Source organism: Papio anubis, chromosome 2 (genome assembly GCF_008728515.1).
Source record: "Papio anubis isolate 15944 chromosome 2, Panubis1.0, whole genome shotgun sequence".
In the NCBI taxonomy this organism is placed as follows: Eukaryota; Metazoa; Chordata; class Mammalia; order Primates; family Cercopithecidae; genus Papio; species Papio anubis.
In genome coordinates this window covers 180,358,238-180,380,189 of record NC_044977.1, presented here as the reverse complement: position 1 = coordinate 180,380,189, position 21,952 = coordinate 180,358,238, and positions in this window count along the sequence as shown.

Here is a 21,952-nt window from a genome sequence, read left to right as displayed (position 1 = left end):
CTTTGGAAAGAAGTCACTCTCAGAATGTTTACCAAAAGAAAGAAGGAAGTCAGAACCCCACACTTTTCCTGAATTTGTAACCCCTTGCTCTTCTGCTGGTTTTTAATTTCTATCTGGATGGCCTACTATGAGGCTGCCCTGACCAGATTCTTCCCCAGAACAAGGAGCTTTAGTAAGTGAGAAGAGAGGAGTGACGAATCACACTCCACTTTCAGAGTGTCTTGTTATGGAAAATTTCCTCGCATCACATCCCAGAGCATTAACATAAAATAACTGCACGAATGTTAGAAAGAACTTAAGAGAACATTATAAAAGCATCAGTAGAGCACACATTCATTCATTTCTTTAACAAGTAAGTATTGAACAACTTCTGCATGTCAGATATTGTCCTAGCCACAGGAAACACAGCAATAAAAGAAAAAAAAATCCTGCTTTAGAAAGTTTACATTGGAGTGAGAAGAAACAGACAAATAGTTATCGGCATATGACCATAATGTAGGTTAAGGAAGAATAAAGTAGATTAAGGAAGGCAGAATTAGGAATATAGGGAATGAGAACACTGTTTTAAATCCTGAAAGATAATCTTTATAAGGAGGTGACCTTGAGTAGAGACACAATGAAATGAGGGGAAAGTATGCACAAATGTGGAAGTAAAGCATTCCAGACAGAGAAAAAAGCAAATGAGAATATGCACGTTCATGGAGAGTGAAGAGGGGAGGATGGATGAAGAGTCCTGTGCTGGTGGTAGGAGCAGCCCACAGAGCACCTATGGCCAATGGAAGGATCAGACTTTCACTGTGTGCAATATGAGAAGCCACTGGAGAGTTTTGAACAGAAGAGCAACATCATCTGGTCAATGTTTCTAAAGCATCATGTGGACTGCTGTTGCAAGATAGGTAGTGGAAGGGGCAAAACCAGTTAGGAGGCTATTGCTGTAGTCAAGACAAAAGATGGGGGTGGCTTGAATCAGGATGGGAGCAGTGGAGGTGAAAAGACATGGTCAGATTCTGAACAAATTTTGAAGATAGAGCTGACAGAATTTGTTGACAAATTGGGTACATGGACTGTGAGTGGGAAACAGGAATCAAGCCTGACCCCAAGGCTGTGGACCCAAAAAGCTGATAGAATTTACTGAAAAGCAGAATACTGCAACAGAAATAAATCAGAGGTAGGTATGAATAGAATTAAGAGTCTGATTGGAGATGTATTCCATTTGAGATGCATGTTACACGCCTACCTAAGTGGAGCTGGCAGGTAGGCAATTGGACTTAAAAGTTGGACCTTTATGGGAAACTTTGATTGCCAAAGTTACTTTTGGAAGTTATTACCCAGATAGCTGGTACTTAAGCCATGGAAATGAAGTTTACAAAGACAGAAACCTTCTTGTTCAGGCCCCTTGGATTTCAACAATTGACCAGATTTGTGCAATAGTAGACCAAGTCGAAAATAAATAGAACAATAAAATCTCTATCTCTAGAGCCTATATAGTCAAAGTAGAAAAGCCTCTGGACCTTTAAGACTTGCAGTTTACTAGCTCTGTTCAAGGAAACCAATGACCATAAAATATGTGTGAGCGTATAATATGAGGATGACCAAAGAAGGGAATTTTAGACCAAGATCGTCAAAAAGTTTTCACAGAATACATCAAAAAGACATCTGATACACACACAAACACATGTACACTAAATGCAAGATAGAGAAGATTTACCATGGACATTTATACTTAATTATCGATAAAGAATAGAATCAAGTTCCATTCATTTTTTAAAATTCTTTCTCTAACTCAAGACTTTCAAACCTCTTCTCTCTTTTGTTGTCCCTTCCTTGCTCATCTCAAATCAAAATCACAATTTATAAGATCACTCTTACCAAGCCAAAGAGACTTGGAGGGAACAGTCATTTTTACAAGCTAACTTGGGATCTGTTATCATTTTTAACAGATGACACTTGATTTCTCACCTGATGTACTAAAGAATGGCAGAACGAAAGCCTCTAGGGAGAAAATGAGATTTTCATAGCTTAAACACTAAAAATAACAGCCCCATTACACTGAATCTCATTACCAAGCAGCGAACACTTTCGCCTCTCTCATCAACTGTGGTGTGCACGAGATGCCTTTCAGAAACCCACACACTCATTTACACTCATCCCTACCAACCACGCCACCCCCATCACAAACAGACACACACACACATGCCCCACCAGCAAGGATGCTGTTACCCCTAGTAAACTTGGAAAACATGTGTCAGAGCTAGAACCTTCTCTTGTCACATTATAATTTACTGCCCAGGATGTGAGTCTGTGGTTGCAGACCATTTTGTTCCTTATGTGGCAGATTTGGCCAGAGCTGGTGAGAATAATGAATGCAGATGCATATCCAATGTGCAAGGAGGATAGATATTCAGACCCAGAGTGAATTAGAGAAAGAAAAAACCCCAGCAAGAGGCATCAGCCAGCTCACTCAAGCTTTGTCAGTCACTGTTTACATCATGTTCACCCATAAAATAGATAATGACAATATTTTCCCATATATTTCTAAGCTTCTGGTCTCTGGGGAAGTCTAAAAATTCATAATGGCCTTAAAAATATGTACCAAATCTTTAGCAGACAATAAAAGAGATGTGAAATCAGCATTTTATCAGTCACTGGACTAGACCTCCCTATGCCCTGGGCAAGGGACTATCTGCAAGGTTACCAAAAAGCAATGAGCCTCGTCCTACTCCACTGTTTTCCCCTTAAATTCTGTTGCCAGTCTTTTGGGGAAAGCTTTACCTCTGGAATCTTGTCTTGGAGTATTCTAGAGGGGGAAAAGCCAGTATAACACACTACACCACACCACACAAACTCACCTCTCTCTCTTCCTACCCCACCAAGCCCCTTCTTCAGTGCCTTCAGGACGGCTGCCTTTCTTGTCCTAGCATGGCTTGGAATTAGAAGAATACAGGATTAACACTTTATGTGCTAGGCTTCAAGAACAGTTTCGATACCCATGGGGCATGTTAGAGTTTGAAAATGCCTTCATACCCTTTACCACAGTGAATACCTCCAACAAGACTCTGGGAGAAGCAATGTGGGCATTACTCTCCCATTTCACAATTGAGAAGGGAAGGCTCAGAGTTAAGGAGTTAAGGCAGCACAGAGGCCAAGGTAGGAAAAGGATGGCAGCAGGATATGACTAGAGGCCCATGAATTGAGGTCCACCTGCAGGAATTATATTCACTCGTCTCTTTTTATAGGAAAAGATTCTGGTCTCAGGCAAACTTAATTCCTCCAAGCCAATTCACTCATCTCTAAAGTTGATTTATTATACCTGTAAAGGCAATTATGATTAAGGAAAATGGAGAATAGAAAGCACCAGGACCAGGACCCAGCATGTGTTCTGGGGATGTTAGTTTCCTGTGTGTCTCTTCCCCATTCCTCCTGCTCCAGCTTCAATACTCACAACACTATCATCATTACTATAATTGTCATTCTGATGTGATTACACCTAACCTGTTCTCTGTGCTTACTACATACCAGCCACCCCATACTTTATTCTTGCCACAACACTATGAAGTACCACTATTATCCACCTTATTTGAAATCCTGAAAAAAAAAAACTGATTGTCAGGACAGTTGTGCAGAGTTGAGAATCCTTCTCTGGTCTGAGTCCTGTGTCACAATCTCAGCCACTTTGGAACACTGCCTGGATGCTCAGGCCTCCTGCTCAGCCCACTTGTTCTCACTAGCTTTGAACGTCTGCCCTCTTCCTCTCCATTCTCATGCCCTGGTCCTCACTTGACCTCAACAACCTTGTGACTAAATCAATAAACAGCTTGTAGGACCTAGCCCCTGGTGCTAGTCACAAGTCTCTTCACCTAGGTTTGCCAGATATAGTAAACAAAAATATAGAACTCCCAATTAAATTTGAATTTCAGATAAATAACCATGCTTAAGTATAACTAAGTCCCAAATATTACATGCTATGCAGACTTGCATGAGACATATTTGTACGAAAAATTATTCATTATTCATGTGAAATTCAAACTTACCTTAGTACCCTATATTTTATCTTGATAACCCTAGGCACTTCTCCATCCCCAGTAGACTCTGCTATTCTGTATGTCCCATGTCTATAAACCCTGCTGTAGTGGTTATTACATCAGTGGATTTTGAAAAATCACACCTCCATTATTCATATCTTACAGAGCTCCCTCCCTTTGAATCTCAACTGATCTATGACTCGCATCAGTAAAACTGCAGCGGCAGTGTCTCTTCTAAGCCTAGGTTTTAGGAAGCCCTAGAAAATAGTGCCAGGGCTTGTATACCAGTTATCTATTGCTGCATAACCGTTTCTGATTTTGCACTCTTGTAATCGCTGAGCTCTCACATAAGAAGTCTCACTACTCTGCTGGAAAGACTGTACGCATTACTTTACTTCACGAGATTTTTATGAAATGCAAATGAGAACAGGATGATTTAGATCAGCTTCCTCAGAAGTAGAACTGAAGACCAGGACATATATATATATATATACACACACACACACACACACGCATATACATACACATACATACATGGACATATACATATAGAGATATGTGGACATAAACACATGTGTATGTGTATATATGTGTGTATATATATTATATATTTTATATATGTACACATATACACAGAGAGAGAGAGAGAGAGAAAGAGAGAAAGAGACCCTGAAACTACATGAAGGAAAACCAAGGAAAGCAGTCAACAGCAAGGCCAAACCTCTGATCCTAGTTGAGCTATTTCAGCCACCCCCAGCCATTTGAACCATGGTATCAAGCACGAGTGAAGAGACTGATTTGGGCATTCCAGCCCCAACAGGCACCAAGTGAAACAGGGATATTCTATCCCGACTATGCCCTGTACAAATTTCAGACCCTCAGAATCATGAGAAAGTAACAATACTTTTTTTTTTTTTTTTTTGCAACAGAGTCTCACTCTGTTGCCCAGGCTGGAGTGCAGTGGCACGATCCCAGCTCACTGAAACCTCCGCCTCCCGGGTTCAAGCAATTCTCCTGCCTCAGCCTCCCAAGTAGCTGGGATTACAGGCATGCACCACCAAGCCTGTATAACTTTTGTATTTTTAGTAAATGCAGGGTTTCACCATGTTGGCCAGACTTGTCTCGAACTCCTGACCTCATGTCTGCCCACCTTGGCCTCCCAAAGTGCTGGGATTACAAGTTTTGAGACAGTTTGTTATGCAGCAATAGATAACTGATATACATGCCCCAGCACTATTTTCTATAAAGCTTTGGGGTTAACATCATAAGCACCTAGTTCAATCCATTTATTACCATGGAAGTCTCACAAACCAAACTTACAAGCTCGGATTCTAGATACAAGCTGCCTCTGTAGTTATGACTTTAAAAGCTGCTGGAGTCCAAGTCAGTCCCCATATTTCTCAGTTACAGTTGGAAACTAAGACGTGACAGGGCACAGCAGGCAGTTATCTTGTTGTGCTGCATAACAGAAGCAGCGCGAGGCCAGCCTACACCCAGGGAGACATTAGCAGAGCAAGGCTGAGAGAAGATTGTCCAGCACCTGCCTGCTCTCAGCTGGGGCTCCCGCCAATCCCATTAGCTTTATGCTTACATAATCACAAAGTCCACCTACATAGCTTTCAAAAGAAAAAATTCCAGGAACTGTGGGCCATAATATCTGTCTGAATTATTATCTGGGTCGGTACACTGAGGGGAGAGTTGATAAAAGCACAGCAAGGAAAATATGCTAGCAGCATCAACGGAAAAATACAAGAGGTTATAACACTGATCCACAGTTTAAACAATAATAATGCCATCATTGGACCCCAAAAGTGGTTAAGTCATATCCTGAGCATTACTCATGTTTGATGTCCAATATAATGATCAGGCTGGATTTTAGTGGAAGACTTCTGCATAGAAAATGAGGAAGAGGAATTCATAATTCCCCAGAATTAGAGTTGATGTCACTAGGGCCTTAAAATATGTATATCATCTGAAAATGAATCAAGGGTAAAAACCTTTTGACAGAATTAGTTAATGTTGCTGGAAAGGATAAATCAGAGGACAGACACTAAATGGAGAGAACATTGGCTTGGAGTCTTTGCATTAAGCTGTAATGTAGGTACTAGACTAACTCAAGGTATGGCAATTCTTTTTAAGGACTTAGAAAATCCCTTAATTTTGACTTAATTGATTTATCCAGAGTGGATTTTTGTGAAGGAAACTGCCCTGTGGCTGGTCCTTTAATTGAAAGTGTATTTGTTTGAGAGCATATTATGTGCCAAGTACCACGATAGGCTCTGGAGATTTTGCAATTAGTTGCACATGGCTCTGGTCCTCGAAGTACTTACTGACTTGTACAGAGCCACATGTGGAAACAGACTTTTGAAGTAGAGCCCTGATACATGCAGTAGGTAGTTAGGTCTGAGAGTCCAGACTTACTTAATTCCTGTGATTCAATTCGGGAGACAACTGTCTATGTAACCTTGAAAAAGAACCAGAAATTCTGAAAGCACTGGCTAGCTTCATGTAAATGCTGATTGTTTTTCATGGAACTCAGTGCACTGGAGTCAGACACGGCTGGATTCAAGTCACAAGCTACAGATACGTTATTACCTTTTGAACCTCGGTTTCCTCATCTGGAAAAGGGGGATAATAACACTTCACAAGGTTTATATGAAATGCAAATGAGAGTGGGACAATTTAGATCAGCTTCCTCAGAGGTGGAACTCAAGACCAGGACTCATGATTCACATACAAGTAATTTGTTTTAAAATATGCTTCCAGGGGGACCAGTAGGGGTGTGTGGGAAGCAGGACAGGGAAGAGGAGGCAGCCATCACAGGAAGACTGTGATCTCAGGGACAGTTCCATGAAGAGGCCTCAGCCTGACCTGGGAGGGCAGCTCTGGAGTGTAAGTTAAGCCTCAGAGTTTTCTATTGGAGGCAAAAGAGCTGGGTATTCATATCCTTGCATCTATTGGTCACTAGCTAAAAGCTTCCAGGGGCATTTAGAAGGGAAAACTAAACTTGCAAGCACTTTAAATTCTCTGCATATGTGGGTAAAACAATTCCAACAGCCAGAGCACAGGCCTCCAAAGAACAGTTTCACGGGGCTAGCTATTTGGGAGCAAATGCTCATTGAAGCTGGGGGAGGTGGGAACAGGCACGGTAAAAGTATGAGAGTGTCTGGGTGGAATACCAATGGCATCCACTCCGGTTTATAGTTCTAAGCACATAGTAGTTAATAAATTCATGGGCCTTTCCCCTTTTCCTTAGAATGTGGGGTGGTGGGAATCATCCCAGCCTTTCACACATTGCAGTCAAGACACGTCTTTCAGCTTTCTCTCACTTGCAGCTCAGAATTGTGTTCTATAGCAATAGACTGAAATTTCCATGTGTGCAGGAAAATCCACCCAGGACCCAGGAAGAAAAGGGAATATGAATCGCTAACACTCTCTGGTGGGCTATGGCCCACCAGTCCCTCAGTTTCTTCTCCAGCAGCTCCTTATTAGACCAGGAGAGTCTCTCTCACCCCTGTCTTACTTGCAAGACAGGAAGTAACTGAACAAGGGATAAGGGGACAAGGTGGGAAGTCTTGGTCACATCCATCCTAGGTACTCAGCAGTTTCTTGCCCTACTGAGAGTTGCTGGTGTCGTGTACTACAGTGGCTGAGTTTTCGTACTGAGAGGTGCTCTTAACTCCCACTCTGTACAGAGACAGTGGCTGGGCCTGGACATTTCTCTCAGGGGCAACCTCCCTCCCAAAAGCTGGACCAGACCTCTCATATCTTGGGAAGAGCTGGTGCCCAAATAAAGGATCTTTAAGAACCACCTGGCCTAAGCTACCACATAGTTCAAAGGAACGCTCTGCCCTCCACAAGGAGGAAAGAGGGGGTCAACACAAATCTGGGACCAAGGGGCCTGAGGAAATCTATTGTCTATTAAGAATCTGATACAAGCCATAATCTCTATTATTCAAGATTTTACAAACTCATTTTAATAGCGGGAACCAAATATCTTCTTATGAGAAAATAATTTTTGCTTAAGGAAAATACTTTGCTAGACTGCACTGACTGGAGAAATTGAAACCCCAAGTTTGGTGCATAAGAAGACAAAGAAATTAAGATAACTCAATTGTTCTACCTAATAAACTAAGTTTTTAGAGATTGGAGTGAGTGAGTACAGAAAAGATGGGACAAATCTGAAATAGGGAGAGAGAGAAGATAAGATACAAGTCTAGGAGTCTGTTCCTCTCTAGGACTAATGTTAATCTATTAGTCTTTATCTTTAGTCTCTTTAGTCTCTTCTCGCAGGGATGGCGTCTACCCCAATGCTGTAAAAATGACCATCCGCCTCCCAAGAAATTCCTGCCCAGCCCTGCTTCCACTTTAAGTCGTAGCCTTATGTTTCCTATTCACTCCCCACTGGAGCTCCTTGAGTCACCCCTGAGGTAGCCCAGGCTCCAGGCTTCATTGTATCTGGCCAGGATGCCTGAGCTGCCCATCACTCCTAAGCATTGTCAGGAACCCCACAGTACAAGGCTCTGCAGAGTCAAGTGGCCTCCCGGTTATCCAAGTTCTCATCTGTCACTCTTGACATCTGATGAACTTCCAAAGATGCCCCAGTCATCAATGAACAGGGCAACTGCCTCCCACCTCTAACATCATACGAGGCTGAAGTATCCATAAAGGCCTGTCTTATCTCCTTTCAACAGCGCCATGAGAAATGACCCATGTCCAAGGCCTCCTACAGACAAGCAGCCTATGCCTATCTTCCTGCTGACTCTCTAGTACTGAGGGCTTTTTTTATTCTTCTTTGCTTTAAAATGAAGTGTTTATAAAATGTTGCTAAACCCAGGACTCTAAGCTACTTGAGAACATGGAATGTGTTGTTTTCATCTCTCCCCAGCTACAGCCCTCATGCTGTCAGCAAGTGATGCTGCTTCCAGGGCAAGCCAGGGTTTGTGCCCTGTTCTAAGTAAGTGGAGTCACTGATCAAACTGACATCTTCTAAATTATAGTTCCATCTGGTGGTGAGAATGTGGGGAAATGGGCATGACCAAACACAACTGGTATCAAGTGAATTGATTTACCCTCTGTAGAGGTACTGGCAATAATAATCAAGAGCCCTGGTGTCCATGCCTTTTCATCATGTAATTTCACTTTGGGAAATGTACCTAGAGGAAAGCACAAAGTTTCATGTGTAAGAAAATTGTCATAAGAAAATATTTGTAATATTTGGAAATAGCCTTTATTTCCAAGATTTTAATACATATGATGAAATATTTTATAGGCATAAAATATTTCATAGGTATTGAAAAACAAGATTTGAAGAATAATTATTGATATGAGAAATTGTTCATTATATATATGAGTGTATGTGTGTGTATTACAATTTTATCCCTCCAAAAGCATAAGTGCACTAAAACACAAATTTATGAACGATCTTTTTAAATTGTCCTTATTTCTTACAACTATAGTTCATGTAATATTGCTTCATAATTAGAAAACAAATAAATATATCAAGTTTTTAATCAAAAAAGCAAGTATTTGGATCAGAGTCATTAAAAGGCATGACTATTATGCTATATTTATCCATAGCCAATTATCAAGCAGCTCCTACATAACCAGGAACTATGGTTGAAGCTGGAAATTCTAAGATTACTAGAACTGACTTTCTAGTTTTAAAACTTCACTCAGTGCAGTGGGGACTTATTTGTCATCTGCCAATGACCATAAAATGTGGTTAGTGTAACGGGAGCACAAAGGAGGGAATTCTGGCTTTGTTGGAAGTATTTTAAAAGTTTCATAGAGGAAGTGATACTACTTCAAGTATCCTCATTCACTCATTATTTATTCATTCTGTCAACAACCATGTTTCAAGTACCTACCATGTCCCAGGCACTGTGTTAGATGCTGGATGATGAACAAACTCATCGCTCCTCCCCTCAAGGACACCCCCATCTAGTGTACAATTCAATGCCTTGAAGGGTGAATAGTCTTTTGCCTGATTGCAAGTCCCTGGCTAGTGTCACCTGCCTCAGTTCTTCCCATCATATCTGCTTTTGTATACAGGCTTCCTTCTTGGTATGTGAACTTACCCTTCTCCATGTCCTGTTTGTCTAACAGCTCTTGTCAACAACAGCTCCACTCCCTCAGGTTTCATTTAGAATCCTGGTCCCTAGCTCTAGGAAGACTTTAGGTCTACATTAGAGATATAGTCATGCCTTCTCTCTAACCCAATTCAACCTCCTGAGAGAGTCACCTCCCACACACCTGCTGAATGGGCAAAGGGCACAGGATTCCATCCCCTAGTTATATCATACTGAATGTGAGAGCTGGGCCAATCGGGTTCTTTCTTCCAAGAGTTTGGGATAGAACACACAGGGTGGTCTTTGAATACAGATCCTTGAGCATGCTATCCAGCCAGGTCTGAAAGGGCCTTTATAGGCCTGAAACACTGAGTGTTGGAGAAACCAGGTCCAAGGGAAGAAAGAAGACACTGAGGTAAATGTCAAGGAAGCACAGCACCTTGTAGAAAAACATATACTGAGCTGCTATTTTTGCACCTCCTGCCTTTGTATTTTGGAAAATTTACCCTATTTCCTTTCTTTTAATGAAATTTGCTTGAATGAGTTTCTCCTTCCTGCATATAATGCTACTTCATTAACATGATCTTCAAAAGAAGTCCTCCTGGACCTCAGGTGAGTCCACAAACTTACTAGGATACCCTCTGTTTAGATCAAGATTGGGTCTTTCTCTGAGCCTTGCACAAGTCAGATGCTGAATGAATAATTATTGTTTAAATGAATGCAGAAATAAAAAGCTGCCCCAAAGGATCTTTCCTGGCTGCCAGAGAGTCATCATTTACCTGTCTGATACCCACAGTCACAACAAGGAAAGTGGTCACATGGGCCCATGCACAGCTTGGATTCTCTGTCTCAAACTTGTTCCACTAGTCATTGAACACCTGTTTTCTTTGGCAGTCCTAGTTCCACTGAGCCATTGCAGTGGATATTAGAGTTCTTCCCTGTTCCCAGACTCTAATGAGTGATGGCTTTTGTGACAAGGAAAATACTCAGTGTTTCTCTTGAGTCCCATCAGTAGTCAGGGTTGTAAGGATAGAAACACAGAGGCAAGCACAGACAGGCCACTAGTGAAGATTTAGTTCATGGTTAGCAGGAACAGATCTTCCCAAGCAGTTCCGGAAATGAGGTCAAACCCATTTGTTTCCACATGGTCCCAGACAACCAAAACAAGAGAAAAATTTCAAAGGGTAATGGAAAAATTTCCAAGCATCATATGGTCATTCATCACATCTAACTGGCACCTTGATTCCTGAAACGCTGGATAAATCTCCCTTGGAAGTTAGCCATGTAGCTGTCTTGTATATGTGGACTTTATTTTTCAAAGTAAAGTAATAACTTTTTATTCAAGGATTCCTAAGCCATGTCCCCTAATCAAATTAAATATTCTTTCTCCACTGCAAGCTGTTTTTGTTATTAGTAGTATTATTTTTCTTTCTTGTATTATTCATTTAACAATATTTGTGGAGCACCTAGTATTCACCGAGATTTTTTCTGGACACAGGAATAGAGTACTGAGCAAAACAGTCCCATACTTTCATGGAATATATATTCTAGTTGGGGTTTGGGTGAGACAAATAATAAAAACAGAAGTAAAATATACAACATATATTACAGTATATACATAAAAATACACATACTGAATATATAATATATAATAGTGATTAGGGATAAAAATAATTGAAAATTGTGGCGACACAGAGTTCCAGTGATGAGAAGAGTTTGCTATGACACATAGAATACTCAAAGAAGGCCTCACTGAGCTTGTGACATTTGAGCAGAGAGCTGAAGGAAGTGTGGAAGTTAACTGCACATATCTGGGGAAATAACGTTCTGGGCAGAGAAAATGCAAGTACAATGGCTCTGAGGCAAGAAATGCTTGGTATGTCTCAGGAAAAGGAAGAAAAACAACATCTCCAGCTTGGAATAAGTGAAGGGATGAGTATAGTACACGAGGTCGGAGAGGTTTACATAAATACTTGCTGCTAGACCTCAAGTTCTAAAAAGTGAGGACCACGTACTACTCATCTTTATACCCTCCCTAGCTCTTACTAAAGCAACTGGCACATAGAATGTTTTAATAAAATATTCGTTGTAGTTTTAATGAGTGCACAGTTTATTTATGTTTTATGTCATTTCTAGTGCATTCCTTTTATTACTATAAAGTAAAGAAACTGTCTGGGCACAGTGGCTCACACCTGTAATTCCAGTACTTTGGGAGGCCGAGGCAGGTGGATCACCTGAGGCCAGGAGTTCGAGACCAGCCTGGCCAACATGTCAAAACCCTGTCTCTACTAAAAATACAAAAATTAGCCAGGCATGGTGGCGCATGCCTGTAACCCCAGCTACTGGGGAGGCTGAGGCAGGAGAATCACTTGAACCTGGGAGTCGGATGTTGCAGTGAGCCGAGATCACGTCATCACACTCCAGCCTGGGTAATAAAAGCCAAACTCCTCAAAAAAAAAAAAAAAAAAAGTTAAATTTACTTTTCCTTTCTATTAACTATTGAAGTTGGTTTGATTTGGGAGTTAGTAGATGTAATTTTGTTAGATGGATGGATGGGTGGATGGGTGGGTGGGTGGATGGGTGGATGGACCAACAGATTTAGATATTCAGATGTCAGATTTGAGCAAAACCGTAGATCCTGGCCATGATTATACATCTGTACCCATGGCCAGGATCCAATGGACCTCTCAATTTATCCTTAACTTGCTTATCTGCAATTTTGTCCACCAAGCGATGCCACATGAGGAATTTAAATACCCAGACTAAGTGAGAGAGATCATAGTTTGCTAAAGCGCTGCTGTCCCAAGCTCAAGAATGTTATGCTGTTATAAGCCCAGTTCTAGGCATCATTAATTCAGTGGCCTTGAGACATTACCAGTCTATCTCAGAGATTCAGACTTGTCTCCTGATTGTATCTCTATCTTTTTTTCACTTCCTGGATGATTTACAATTACTTTCTCTCTATCTGTTCCAGCACAAAACTAACAAGTAAGGGCTCAGCTGACTTAGCAGCACATGAAGTCCACAACAGCACTACAAGCCACTGATATCCACCAGGTTCTGGATCAAGCTTTTGTTCCTTTTTTCATTTACCTGGTGCTAGCCAAGCCTGAGGCCAACCTTGACTAATATGGGACCAAATTAAATGCTAAATGAATAAATTAATGAGCCAGGCTTAGACCTCAGTCAGACCTTGCAAGAAGAGAGACCATCCATTAAGTTAAATTGACAAATTTTAAGTTTGTTGTAAAATTTTTACTCCAGAATTTCAAGAAGCAAGCAATTGGTTCTTGGCACATACATGCAGTTGTTTCTTTCTATGAGGTTGGTAAACCCATTTTCCCATGTTATTATAACAGATCCAGTGACATTAATTGATATGTTGCACTAGAATGTGAGCTCTGATAAGGATGTCAGAGATGAATACAAAACATTCTCCTTCAAATACACTTTGGAAATGCCTTGTCTGTCTCACATATGATATAAATTCTAATTGGTATCTTTCACCAAGTATTCATTTATACCATGCTGTTTATGGTAGAAATTCCCTATATACTGTAACTGTTGTCCAAATATAAGACTTATCATGATAAATTTCTCTTGGTTTTGAATGCCAGGGAAAGTTTGTGTCTTCTGTATAACTGGTCTACGTATTTTCATCTGACAATAATAACTAGACAAACCACTGGATTTCCTTTTTTCTGTCTTGTCGTCTAAGAATTTCAAAGTTTGAACATTAAGCTCCATTTCATTACCCCTCACTCCAGATTCCTAGTATATATTCCTACTGTTGACACTGCATGATTTCTGATCTTAATTTAGCTTTATTTCAGTTTTTCCATTGTTATGAGCTTTACACTGAGGTTTGGAGAAGTTTGAGGGATGCCTCCATGAGAAATAGGAAGAATATATGTTAGCAAAGAGATATGTGACTTATTGCTTTAAGAGATTTTAAAGTCATGTAGACTTGAACTAAAATATCGGCTTCAGTACTTGTTAAAAGTGTGAAGCTGATTGAGCAATTTGCTTAAATTATCTGAACTTTAGTTTCTAAGAATAAAATTTTGTGATAATTAAATAAGATAATGCATAGAGAATGCTTAGAACCCCATCCAGCACTTTGTGTGTGCTTAATAAATGATATTTCTATGTGAACAAATAAAAGCCATTGAGAGACAACTTTAATTTATACAAATGATTAAACAAGGAGTGTTTCTTGAATATAATAGAGTAGCTAAAAGTTCAGACTTAGGAATCACGTTATGTGGGTTCAAACCCCCACTCCATTATTTGCTATCTATAACCTTAGGCAAGTTTCATCATGCTTCACTTCCTCATATTGAATGACAATAAAAATAAAATCTACCTCATAAGGTTATTTTAAGGAAGCAACACAGTATATAGGTGCTTTAAAGTTTCCAGCACACATAAGCATGTAATAAATGCTATTACTGCTGTAACTAGTATTATTACTAGTTGACGCTAGATTCAAACTAAATTTTTAGAGATTTCTACTCCATTTTGGCCTCAAGAAAAACTACAAATAATAAATAATGAAAACTGAATAGGCCTGGGAATACAAATATATTTTTCCTGGGTTTATTTTCACTTCCACATTGGGAGCTATTTGGATAATAACTTAAGAGATAAACATTTGTATGGAAGTAAATATGCAACTGAAGCCCAGGAAGGTACACACTGTAACTTTTCTATAACATAAAGGAATTGTTGGGGATAATGTATTTCTCTTGTACTTCTATGAGTTAAAAACCAAGTAAACTGAAATAGCCCAACACCATCATTATTGATTCCTTGTTTTTATTTCATTTTACTCTTTGCAATATGTTTTCATATTTAGCCATATATTTTTGATCCTCAGAGTGAGCTAAATAAGAGGGCAGGACAAGTACAGTTATTGTCAATGACAAAGTGAAGAGTCGAGTAAAGTGACCACTCAGGGCCACCCAGCTAGCAAGGGACTGAGCTGGATTCAAAACCAGCTATCACCTTCTTTCCTCACACTACACACATTGCTCTAAGTCAGACTTGCACATTGGAACTGTTTCATCTGTTAAAAAAAAAAAAGAAAGAAAAGAAAAGAAAAGAAAAGAAAAGAAAAGAAAAAACTGATTCTGCGGTGACCACTGGGACATCTAAACAGAAACCTCACCTTACCCCCCTCAGGAGACAGGGCCTTTGGAAGGTCGGAGTGCCCCATTCCTGTTGTTCCTCCTGCATCTGGATTCAGCACACAGCCCTGTCATCCCCAAGCTGTCCACTAAGCACCGCCATCAGCAACAAAGGAGTTAACACTTAATCTCTGGTACTTAAAATGGAAAATTGAAGCATATAATCACAGGATTAGAAAGAACTGAATTTAGGGACTCTGAAAAACCCTTTAGAACACGTTGCCAAATAGTTTTGCTCTTTGCCAAAATATCTTTTCTCTTTATTTAAACCTTTCTGAGTTGTAAGAGAAATGTAATTAAAACCATGATATTCTCTACTAAACTGAACAGCTTCTGCTGTCTAAGAAAAAAAGGAAAGACTCAAAAATATACCTGTGACTATTGTAGGTCTTGGGAGGAGGAAAAGCCCTCTTGAGTCATCCAGAGTCAGGTCACTTGGAAATCGACCATACATGTAAGTTGGGAACTAGGCGGGTTATTAAGCTACTGTATCTTAGCACCACCCACCCTCCTGTTCTGTTATATGATTTTGAGGCTGGACTCCACAAATAAAATTTCTCCTTTGCCATCTGGTTTCCTGTTAGGCTCTGCCAATAAAGGATATTAGACGAAGACTGCAAAAACCTAGAGGATGGCAAAGGGATTTGCCCCTTGCTGTTTGCTGTGTCTGTCAATATCCCCTCAGCAATGGTTCTTCACCCTAGCGGCAGCATTTGGGTTTAGGTCTTTTTTTCTCTGTATTTCCAGAATCAGCCTCACTGGAGTCCCTGCAGAGACACCAGCACCAGCCAGGTGGTACCTCCTGCTCCATGGTCTTGTTCTCAACTTTATGGAGCCCTTTATCCAAGTTTCTAGGTTCTACTAATCCACTCTACCCTTTGCTCCCCTGCTCTAATGGTGAAAGATATTTCCTGTAGTTTCTATATCTTTCTGCAGTTAGTTTTCCAAACACCTGTTTAGCAATTCAATTCCCTATATTAAATTATTTCTGTTAAAATAACTGGTATGGTTTCTGTTTTCCTGATTGGACCTTGAGGGATACAGGATCTAACTTTATTTGTATTTCAGATAGAGGTTGGCATGGTCACTTTCCCAAAACTTTTATTGATTTATTAATCCAAGAGAATATATTATATGTCTGGCATTCTGCTAAGGACTGGGAAAAGAAATATAAGTATCTTCCACTAACTCAGTCCAACAAACCATAGGAATACCCAAATAAATGCAATGCAATCTGATGTGCTAAAAGAGAGATACATAGAAATTGCTGTGGATTTTTTTTAAAAAGAAAGGAGTATGCTATAACAAAGGCATCTTAGAAAAAAATTTTTTTAAACAAAAAAAAAGAACAATTAATTTTGTTAAGGAAGATTCAAAGACAGATAAATAAAAGAACCATACTGAAAAGATTGAAAACATAGGTTTTTAACATAGACACAGGGAGGGGAACAACACACACTGGAGCCTATAGGGGAGAGAGGAAGGGGAAAGAGAGCAGTAAGAAAAACAGCTAATATATGTTGGGTTTAATACCTAGGTGATGGGTTCATAGGTACAGCAAACCACCATGGCACACGTTTACCTATATAACAAACCTGCACATCCTGCACATGTACCCTGGAACTTAAAATTTTAAAAAAGAGAGAGAGAACAAAAGAAAAATGAAACTATAAAAGAAAATGAAGGTTTTAAAGGGCCATGTGAATTTACTGTAGCAAAAATAGTTTAAAAACAACTATTAGCACTCTCAATTTTCATTAATTGTATCGATAATTTAAAAACTGTTAAATAAATCTGGCCTGTTGAATCACTGCATAATTCTTCCAGGTATTAAGATAACATTAAATTGTAATACACCACCTTCCACAGGAGTTGTAGTTCATATTTTATAACCCTCCCCACAAAACACACACACACACACACAAATGCTAAACTTGTTAACTCTCTTTTCAAGGAATGCACACTCTTACAACATGGATTACACAACTATAGAGCAAGCCCATGAAACCTAAAGTACATTCCATTATACATTACTTCACTGGGGGCATTAGTAGGTGGTCCATGAATAAAGGGCACAATAAATAACTTTGCAAAATGCTGGACTGAGTAGATAGTTTTACATACTGCAAGATTTTTCAAAGCTTTTAATATCCTAATATGTTTGTGAATCCCAAATTGCAGCCAGCCCTCCAGATCACATTTGCATCACCTTTCATTTATCCATCGTATCTAATCAGATATTCAAGTTCCCTCTAGCTCCTTCCTCCTTCTTCCTTCCTCCTCACTGTGACCATCCAGGTGTTAGTCTTGGTCTTTTTTATCTACCAGCCTCCTACCTGACCACCTTGCCTTACTTCTCATCCCCCAAGTCAGTCTTCCATAACAGGGGTCAGAAAACTGCAACCCACAGACCAATGCCAAACAGTTCCTGTTTACTCATAGTTGATAAGCTAAGAACGTTTCTATATGGTATACATTTTAAACAGTTATACAAGCACCTAAATAATATCCTCATTTTGTGTCTTTTTGCAAACGCTAAAGAATGAACTATCTGGCTCTTTAAGAGAAAGTTTGCTGACTTCTGCTTGACACCCCTGTCAGATGCATTTATCCTAAATCGCCTGTACTTTTTGTGGTTTCTTCTCACAAGTTATAATGGCTTCTTCTTGTTTGGCCTCAACGACAGAAAATCATGAACAAGGAAAATCCTCTCACTCACCAAGCAGGGAAGTGAGGTCCTTCTTTTAGGTTTTGGTAAAGACAAAAATTGTTGTCATCTGCTGACTCCAGTGCAAAATTAAGGAACACTAAAAGTATAAAAAGTCCCTTTCTGGGGATACAAAAATGTGCACCAGAGAGTGGTAAACAAAGAATGACCAATTTTGTCAAAGAAGAATTACCCAACAGGAACAAAAGGCACAGGCAGTGAAGCACTGACAAATGTCTCACAACTGGCTTCCCACTGAGACGCAGGAAAGATTTTAATATGCTAATTAGAGGTGAGAAGCCTTGATGTGTATCATTTGCCAATTTCCATGGTGTAAATGCTCCCACCATGCTGGTTTCAACTTACAAATAAGACACCATGGAACAGAGTTGGGAAGAGACACACTTAATGGGCTCTCACCCTAGTACAGCAGGAACAGAGCAGGAACCAAAGCAGGACCAAAAGAAGCAGGGCCCCATTTCTCTGGGCTTCTGTACCCTGATCACTCAGGAAAAAGGCCAAGCCACCTAGGATAGTAGTTAGAAATCAAGTCGACAGCCAATCCTTGACACCAGCCTGAAGTTTGGGAAAGTATTTCATCTGCTTCCTTTGTCATATGATTTTTTCCTGGGGACTGGGGAGGTCCACCTTGTTCCTATGCTGAAATTCCTTCAATGTCTTCCACAGTGAAGAAAGTCCTTGAGATGGAAAGCAAGGAAATACATACTTATCCACCCCATAGGCCAAATGCCTGATGTCAGACCCTTTCCTCGGGTCATGTTTGGTTAGGAAGTAAGAGGTAAAGAAAATTTGAAAACAGTATTTAAGAGGAGGCATCAGAAAGAGAAAATTAGAAGAAAGGGAATGAGCTACTATCAAGTGTTTTTCATTAGGCAAGAGTTCAGGGTTCCATAAACTTGGAAGGAATAAAATTCATCTTTATTTTCACTCTTCTTTAACAAGTATTCAGCATTTTCTTCATTTACAAATGTAGGTTATAAACCCACAATGTGATTTTGTCAACAATAGAAATGACAGATGTTTTCATGTACAGTATTACAGTTTGGCAGGTAAATCAAAATATCATTTATGTGCTTCTTTACCTCAAAATTATAGTGGTTACCAGACCCTCAGCTTGATCTCTTAATTTTTAATACATGAACAAAGAAACATATTACTTTCTGACACACATTTTACCAAAATATTTTCATAAATGTATTATAGTGTTACTGTTGTAATTCCACATATTTTGTTTTATGAGTTTAAAAGTAATTGTTCTAGGAGTCCATAGGCTTCACTAGTCTGCCAAAAATATATATGGTCAATAAAAGATTGAAATCTCCATGAAAGACATTTTAAATATGTTAGTTTATCTAACTATCAAAATGATGTCATGATAAGTTTTCTTGTTCTCCTTATACTGGTGAAAAAAAATTTGAGTGTTAAAGAAGTTAAGTGATGACTCCAAGCTTATTCTGTCATTACATGGCAGGACCAGTAATTGAACTCCAAGTGGCTTGATGCTCTATTGCTCCTCCAGGCCCCTTCACTCTTCTGCCTTCTCCACTGGTAAAGGGAAGGAGGATTTGCTCAGTGGTCTTGATCAGGCCCCAAGTCTCTGACAAGGTCTCTTGGCTGCTACCAAGTCAAGAGCCCCAGAAGGCAGGCCAGCAGGATGTTACAGAATGGGCAGAAAAGTAGACTCTCAGGGCTATCATTATCCCTCCTGGAGTGGCTCAGCTAAATTAAGTCAGGCCTTAGTGACCCGGTCCTCCAGACGTGCTGCAGGGACCTAGCCTGACTACGTGCAGAGGCCTGGAGCATGTATGTGTCTCCATTATAGAGACAGGTTCCATGGGTTTCGTTGCATACCTCGGCTCAGTGCCAGAGCAGGAACAGTGTGAGAAGGAGGACTTCCAGGAGAAAAGATGGGGAGGAAATAAATTATTTCTGGGCTTGTGCCTCTGTCCTGCAGAGTGACTTTACTTCTGTTCAACCATCATCTGTTGGGTCTTCTATGCCAATACTGTGTGAAATACTGAGATTCAAAAACAAGTTGTAGTTTCTACCAACAGGAGCTGACGGCTTAGGGGCAATTACATGTCCTGCTGTTGGGGGCCGTACCGGGGGTGGTGGAGAATGAAAGAACACACACAAAGACAAAGACACACAGAGAACATGGCGCACTCGAGACTCGCCTCACTTTATTTATACTCCATAACCTCATGTCAGCAGAAGAATGCAATACCAAAACAAACTTTCTTTTTCCCACATGTAACCTTCTACTCAGTACCTTGTTTCTATATTCTTTCTTATCTACCGCCTTCTTGAAACCTCACGGGAGTTCATTAAAAGTTCAGTTGATACTGTCCTTAGGCCTATCTATTCTCAGCATGCACTGTTTTCAAATTTCATTTCCCCTTTTAATTTTGTTTTGCCTCAATCCTAAAGGTAGCCCATATTTGTTCGTGTGTTTTCTTCTGTTTTGGTGGCGATGGAGGGAGCATCAAATCACTAAAAGAAGTAGACCCAAACCAAGTGCCCAAAGCAATATACTTCCAGAGATTGTAGAAATTCATGTCTTCATCTGGGTCTATGAGTTAAAGGCAGCAAGGCGCTGACCCAGCTCCTGAAGGGTTATAGTTCCAGACAACACATGTAATTGTTGTCGAAATGTTTCGGAAATGTTCTGAGTGAGCTCTTGGATGTCCAAACTAATATTTTTATGGCCTACTAATAATTTTCGGATTACAGTCCAATTTTGAGAGATGTTAAAAGGCACAGGCATTACACAAAATTGAGTGGAATTCCAATCACATTGTAATGTTACCCGAGTACTGAGTACAGTGAGCTGATCTCCAAGCCATGTCAACGCTTGCTCCATGTTGTCCAATCTTTTAGCAAGTTGAGAATCAATGTTTCGTTGTTGAAGCCATAACCGGTGAGATTGTTCGTGCCATTGCTGCATAAATTCAGCATTTTGTATGCTTTGACGAAGAGCGAGTCCTGCTATGGCTGCAGTGGAGACAATGGCGACAAGGCTCATCACCAAGGCAATTATAAGTCCAAGGGCACGGAGGGTTCGCTGGAGAGAAGTCCAAATATAAGTCTCAAGAGGTGATGCCCCCCATGGTCGCGTAAGGTTAACAGGTAGCCAAATTTCCTTACGAGCCCTGAGGATATAAATATCCCCAGTAAAGTTGTGCCACTAGGAATGATTGAGGCAAGACAAAAATGTACACGTATCTGTACAATTAACAATCCCCGTAAGATTATCCCATGTCAAATTTCTTGCTAATAATAGGTAGGGCTCACGGACACAAGCAATAATATATCAGGAGGTATTCCGATATAATTGAATATGAAAGGAGTTATTCGGGTTAGAAAGATTAAGGGGCATATTCCCCACAAAAGTGCTAATGGCATCGCCTGCAACTAACAACTTCCAAAAATAACTCTGTACTTTAGGCCTCCTTTACGCCATACCAAGGTTTCATTACTGTTAGCAGCAATACTTTTATTTACCCGGTGCCATTTCAAAGGTATGTGACTAAATTTTATTTGAAAATCACCGTGCACACTTCAATCAGTTATTTGCATCCCATTGTATTCTAATAAAATCCGGGGTTTAGTTCCCCGACATTGTTGTCACTCCAGCACCTCAATATTAGGAGAAACCTCTAAAATAGGACAAAAAAGTAAAGAACTAGGAATAGTTTCATTACTATATACAGTATGATTATATTAAAAACTTCTAGTTACAATAATAACAGTATTAGCAGCCACATGACTATGATTATAACAAACAGTCCAAGCTTCATGCGATTTTCGGAGACAATGAGGACTATTTCCCATACATATTGGAAGTCCTTCCACTCCAAATTGGTATGTGCTGATTATAATTGCTGTTTTTCGTTCTATGTTGTCCTTGTCCATATAGGGGGACGGCATCCAAGTAATGTT